Raw genomic sequence first — 7,379 nt, 5'->3', positions numbered from 1 at the left:
CTCAAATTCATCAGTCTTTTGAGGACATAATGATGTCTTGTTAATTCCACTCTGTATTTTTTACCTTGGACATTCTATTTTTAAACTTTTTTTTGTTGTTGTTAATCCTCACCTGAGGATATTTTTCTATTGATTTTTATTTTTAAGAGAGAGTGGAAGGGAGGGGGAGAGACAGAGAGAAACATTGATGTGAGAGAGATATATCACAGGTTCAACCAAGGCCAGGGATCGAGCCTGCAATTGAGGTATGTGCCCTTGACTGGAATCAAAGCTGGGACCCTTTAGTTCACAGGCCAATGCTCTATCCACTGAGCCAAACTGACTAGGGCTGACATTATATTTTTAATCTTTTTAGAAGTCTCATTTTGCTTTTTTATTTTTTATTTTTATTTTTAAATATCTTTATTGATTTCAGAGAGGAAGGGAGAGGGAAAGAGAGATAGAAACATAATGATGAGAGAGAATTATTAATTAGCTGCCTCCTGCACCTTCCCCAATGGGGATCAAGCCCACAACCCAGGCATGTGCGTTTGACTGGAATCAAACCTGGGACCCATCAGTCCAAAGGCTGACGCTATATCCACTGAGACAAACCAGCTAGGGCTCTTTTTTTTTTTTAATCTACCACAAAAGGCCCGGTGCATGAAATTCATGCAGGGGGGGTTCCCTCAGCCCAACCTGCACCCTCTCCAATCTGGGACCCCTTGAGGACTGTCGGAAATCCCTCTCACAATCCAAGACTGCTGGCTCCCAATCGCTCACCTGCCTCTGCCTGATTGCCCCTAACTGCTTCTGCCTGCTAGCCTGATCACCTCCCAAGCACTCACCTGCCAGCCTGATCAACACCTAACTGCTCCCCAGCCAGCCTGATTGCTTCTAACTGTCCTCCCCTGCCGGGCCTGGTCACCACTAACTGCCCTCCCCTGCCAGTCCGGTCACCCCTCACTGACCTCACATGCTGGCCTACTCACCCCTAACTGCACTCCTCTGAAGGCCTGGCCCCCCCAAAACTGCCCTCCTCTGCTGGCCTGGTCTTCCCCAACTGCCCTCCTCTGCTGGCCTGGTCACCCCTAACTGCCCACAACTGCCCTCCCCTGCAGGCCATCTTGTGGTGACCATCTTGTGTCCAAATGGAGGCAGCCATTTTAGATGGCGGTCAATTTGCACATTACTCTTTTATTAGATAGGATGTCTTTCCTTAACATGCTTGTGCATTTTTTTATATTTTGAACATCTGGAGTATCTTTGTAATAGGTGTTTTAATGTTCTTGTGCATTCTGTCATTGGTTGGTTTCTGTTGGTTGATCTCCTCCCAACCCGCCCCCTCATTGGATTATAATCTCTGCATGCTTGATTTTTTAATTTTACTTTGTTAGGTGCTAGAGTTTTTTATATTCCTTTAAATATGTTGAGATTTATTCTGGGACATAATTAAGTTACTTGGAAGCAGTTTGACCCTTTCATAGCTTCCTGTTAAGCTTAATGAGGTAAGACTAGAAAAGCTTTAGTTAGGGCTAATTCCAGATAAGCCTTAGGTAATAACCTTTCTGTATAATCTGCCCTGGGTCTGGTCTGGTATGCGGTTTTTCCATTCTGGCTGTTGGGAATGAAAGCTATTCTAAACCCTGTATGAACTCTCTGGTTGTGTCAAAAATGTCACTTTTAGGTGTTGGTTTGTTTTTTTAATCTAAACTCAATCAAAGTTCATGCACTGCATGTTGTTCTTGTCAGTTTATTCTGTTAATCTTCAAGAGTTTCCTACCCATCCATCCATCTCTACCTCCCTTCTTTTTAATGATGTTGACATATGTTTAAATTTATTGTTGAAAGTCTTACAGATGTCCCTTTGACGTTGACTTTTTGAAGAGTTCAGGCCAGTTGTTTTGTAAAATGTTCCATTTCTGGAATTGATGGTAGCATCATGGTGTCTTCTAACCTCTTTATTTCCTGTAAACTGGAAGTTAGGACTAGGTGTCTGAATAGAATTGGGTTTTATATTTTAGGTAGAAATGTTTAAGTTTAATGTCAAATGTATTTGCTTTTCTCAGTGTGTTTTGGGCCTTTTGTATTTTGTTTAAGAAATCCTTAATAAAGATATTCTATATTTTTAAAGTTATAAATAAAGCTTTGGTTTTTTTACATTTAAATATTTAATCCTCATTAAATTTTGTGTGTTGTGTGTGTATGGTGTGCTATTGAGATCCAAATTCACTTTTTTTTTTTTTAGCCTATGGGTAGTCCAACTGTCCAAACCCCATTAATGAATGTTTTGTCTATTCCTGGTGGACCTACAGTTCCATTTCTCTCATATACATTTCTGTAGAGATGTTTGGGTTTTGCTTTATGGGCTCTCTATTCCATTGGTTTTTGTTTATCCTACTGCCAATACCAAACATCTACATTTCTGTAGCTTTATAGAAAGTATTTACATACACACACACACACACACACACACACACACACACACCCCGCAATCTCATTAGGAATGCCTTTACCGTTGGTTCTTGTTCTGGGCAGCTGTGAACCAACTTCTCAGGTTTTCCAAAGAATTCTGTTGGGACTAATTACCTTTGCATTCAAATGGTTGATCATTTTGTGGAGGGTAAATCTTCATAATATTGAATTTTCTTATTCATAAAGATAGCATATCCTTCCATTTGGTTATTTAAATTCGTAGAATTTCCTTTATAAAGCTTTTGAACTTTCTTTGTTAAATTTACTCCTATTTTCCTTATCCTTATGTTCTATCATAAATAGTATCACTTAAAAATATGATTTTCTCTTTCCTGACCTATGAAGTTACATATATATTTTTAACTTTTTATTTTGAGATAATTTTAGATTTTCAAAAGGGTTAAAAAAATAAAAATGTGTGTAACATTCTGTGCAGGGGCCGTGCTAATCGTCTTTGTAGCATTCCAATTTTATTTGTGCTGCTGAAGTGAGTTATATTTTTCATTACATTCCACCCATTTTACTAAATTTAAAACCTGTAAGGTTTTGGGGGTTCTTTTATGTGAGCGATAAGTAATATCTGCAAATAATATTTTTCTTCATTATTTTAAATTTATTTAAAAATATGTATACATGCACAGTGTAAAACTATCAGGGAAAACAAGTCTACTTTTAAGGTCTATCCAGACCTCCATCATTGCAGAGCTGGGAAGGTGCCTGCAGAAGTTTTATTCTAGCCTTCTAGTCACCTGACTGTATGTGAAGATTTTATTAAAAAAAAATTTTTTTAAATAATGTATTTTTATTTTAGAGAAAGGAAGGGAGAAAAAAAATCCATGTGAGAGTGAAACATTGATTGGTTGCTTCCCGCATGCACTTGCAACGTAGGTATGTGTCCTGACTGGGAATTGAACTGACAACCTTTTGGTGCACAGGATGATGCTCAACCAACTGAGCCACACTGGCCAGGGCTTATGTGAAGGTTTTAGACTCAGCTTCCCAACTTTCTTTGAGGCCCCAAGCCTAGTCTTCATTAGCCCTCCTCCTCACTCTTGGCCTGAGGCTTTTAGTCTCCAACCTCTGCACTGTGTAATTCTGAGCCAGCAATAGAGGAAATGGTAATGACATTACATAAGAAACTATCACCCCCACCTGGCTGGTGTGGCTCAGTGGTTGAGCATCGACCCAGGAACTAAGGTTTCGGGTTCGATTCCTGATCAGGACACATGCCTGGGTTATGGGCTCCATCCCCAGTAGGGACCATGCAGGAGGCAGCCAATTAATGATTTTCATCGATGTTTCTATCTATCCCTCTCCCTCTTTAAAAATCAATAAAAATATATTTAAAAATATATTTCCCTGAATAGAGAAAGATAAACATTGTCCATACAGAAGACACTAACATGTGGCCTTAAAGAAGGAGCAAGGGAGAAATAATGGTTGAATGTGAAAGAAATAGAAGAAATAACTTACTGATTTCTGAAACTTGAATTCAGTAGGTTTAGTGGGAAAAATAAAGGTAGTAAAAATTTCTGTATGTAGCTTTTCAAGGAAAGATTATCCTTAATTGCAAAAGCTGACATTTTAGGTATAAAAACCTGTCGTTTTAACAAGAGATGTATGTATGGAAACAAAGTTCTGTTAACAGGAAGTGATTTTAATAGTGATGGCTTCTAACCACCCTTGACTTACAGGGCAGTCTGGTACTCTGTTACTACTATTATATATATATATATATATATATATATATATATATATATATATATATGTATTTTAATATATTTTATTGATTCTTTACAGAGAGGAAGAGAGAGAGATAGAGAGTTAGAAACATCGATGAGAGAGAATCATCAATCAGCTGCCTCCTGCACACCCCCTACTGGGGATGTGCCCGCAACCAAGGTACATGCCCTTGACTGGAATCGTACCTGACACCTTTCAGTCTGCAGGCCGACGCTCTATCCACTGAGCCAAACCAGTTTCAGCTCTGTTACTACTATTAACATCTAACTTAAAGTGACCATGTGATTTTAAAATTAAAATTGTTCACTCATTATATCAGGGGTCCTCAAACTTTTTAAAGTGGGGGCCAGATCACGGTCCCTCAGAGATCTGGAGGGCCGGACTATATGAACTACTAATTCCTACTGTAACACCTTGGCTGCACTCACTGCCCAAAAAACCTGGCGTAGTTTGAAGACCCCTGCATTATATCTTGCTACAAGGTTTCAGGTTGATCTCTTTAAAATTTTTTTAAATTGATTTTAGAGATGAAGGGAGAGAGAGAGAAAGAAAGAGAGAGAGAGAGAGAGAGAGAGAGAGAGAGAGAGAGAGAGAGAGAGAGAAACATAAATGATGAGAGATAATAATTGATCAGCAATCTCCTGCATGCCCCACAGTGGGGCTCAAGCCTGCAACCTGGGCATGCGCCCTGACCAGGAATCGAACCATGATCTGGTCCATTGGTTGATGCTTGTCCACTGAGACATGCCGGCCGGGCTGGGTTAATCTCTTTTACCAGTTGAAATTGGAAAGATTTTCGTCTGAACTATTAAAGGCTCAAAGTAGAGAAACTTTCAAGTTTATACTCACATAAATGTTTTTAAATATACTTGTTTCTTTTTAGTTATTGAAATATACTTCATATCTATTTTCCACTGATCATAAAAAATTTTCATCTCAAGTTTGACATTTCTTACCCATCTAGACTGAGTCACACAGAACGCATAATAGATAGTAAAATCGAAATCACAGAGGCCTTACCTGTCAGTGGCTGTTGCTATGAAATCTGTTTTGATGGGAAATTCTAGAGAAGCTTGTGCTTCCTGTTATTAAACGATAGAATATGGAGATCCCCTTAATTTTCAAAAAAAATCTCAATTCTTGCTATTGTGGCAATCTTTATTCTTACCCGATCTTACCCCATAGGGGACTGCTAGTTAGGGTTAATTTTGCTACTTGCTATCTTTGCTACTGCTAGTTAGGGTTAATTTTGTTTGCCTCCTCTCCTATTCCTTGTGTATCGAATGGGCAAATGGGCAGGGGTTTTGAGAGGTGTTTTATGCGCAGTTAAAAATGTGTAGTGCTATTATTTTATTTTGTTTAGGACACTAAGTAGCTCAAGACACCTAAAGGATTGCAAATATGGCAACGCACTAGCAAGAGAGCTTGTATAAAAAGAGAACTTCGGAAAGTGTGGCTTTGTTGTCATGGATCTAGAATAAGACCACACTCACCTGTGGTTCTGGAAAAAGAGAAAAGTTTTGTTTTGTTTTGTTTCTCCAAGGGCAGCTTGGTTTGGTGGACAGAGCTTGGGATTCTGAGTCAGAAAACGTGAGTCAAGAGCAGGGGCAAGATGGAAAGAAGAACAATGTGATGGTGTGACTGAAGAGAGGACGGAAGAGTGGTGAGTGTCGGAAGGGAGGAGGACATTAGGGAATTTCTGAATGCAAAGCTGAGAAGCATGAGTTTGCTTTTTCAGGCAGCAGGAAAGTAGAACGTATTCCTGGGGACAGATGTGGGTGGCACTGGGGAGTTGAGAAAAGTTACTCTGTATACAGGCTCTTCCCCAAGGGCCAGCCCTCCATTCCTCGGATGGCATTGCCTGGCATTCATTCACTGTCTGTGGACAGCCCCCAATCCAGACTCCTATCAAAGCCGGCTTCCCAGGGGAGACGATGTGGAAGCCGAGACCTTGTGCGTTGGTAGCCACGTTGCTGCAGAATGAGAATGTGGAATGTGCACCACAACAATAAACTTTAAAGTCTTGCTATCTTTGCTACAATATCACTCATCTGGCATTATAGAAAGTAATGCAAATATCTTGGTCAGGGATGGACATGCTGTTAGGAAGACTCTGAGGTGGTGTAGGGTCAAAATGAAGACTGGCTTGTTGGTGGTGCTCTGCTTAGCCTGCGGTAAGTGTTCCCCTTAGCCTGCGCTGTAGGAAGTGTGGCGAGGGCTGGCCTGCGGTCCTGAGAACAGGCCCTTGTCTGGCACGTGGAGGGCGCCTCCCGAGTGGAAAACTGGCCTTGCAAATTCTGCAGTCTCAGCAGACAGCAGGAATGCATTTTAAAGTTATGTTTCTTTTTTTTTTTTTATATTTTATTGATTTTTATTTTTTACAGAGAGGAAGGGAGAGAGATGGAGAGTTAGAAACATTGATGAGAGAGAATCATCAATCAGCTGCCTCCTGCACACCCCCTACTGAGGACGTGGCCACAACCAAGGTACACATGCCCTTTACCGGAATCGAACTTGGGACCCTTCAGTCCACAGGCCGATGCTCTATCCACTGAGCCAAACCGGTTAGGGCAAAAGTTATGTTTCATTATTATGTTGACAAGTGGTAGCTGCTGTTAGAAAATCCATCGAAGCTCGAATGAGTGCTCAAAGTGACTGTCTTAATCTAGCTTCCTACCAGAATGTTCCTTTTTTTATTGGTTTCAGATTGTACTTTTAATTTCTCGTCAACAGTCCCATTCTGTATGTGTTTTAATCTACTAGATGGCCTCAGCTCTTCTCTGGGAGACAAATGGGGAGTGAGTGAAGAAGAGAAGCAGATCCCAGTTACCGTGTGCCATGCTTTCTTCCTCGGCACCCGCCCCCAGTTTCTAACCCAGCCCCACCCCCTGGCCGATCGCCTGTCCTTGGACAGGTCACCCTGGAGGAGAGTGTGCTCCATGATGGACTGCTGCAGGGCCCCCGCTAGCTCAGGCCACAGCAGAGGCTGCTGCCTGTAATACCCCTCGAGGACTGTCTGATTGCCCCCTCACCTGTGCCCCAGCCAGGTGTGCTGGTTCCTGGGACAGGCCATTGCCCACCCAGGCAAGTACGTAAGGCATTTTGCCCCTATCTGGGGTGGGTCACGCCCAGTACCCCTACTCACCCTGCTCTGTTCTAGATCATTCTTTAGTGCCTGCCAC

This window comes from Pipistrellus hanaki, assembly GCF_964339955.1.
Source record: "Pipistrellus hanaki genome assembly, chromosome: 7".
In the NCBI taxonomy this organism is placed as follows: Eukaryota; Metazoa; Chordata; class Mammalia; order Chiroptera; family Vespertilionidae; genus Pipistrellus; species Pipistrellus hanaki.
Note: the sequence above shows the minus strand (reverse complement) of the source record.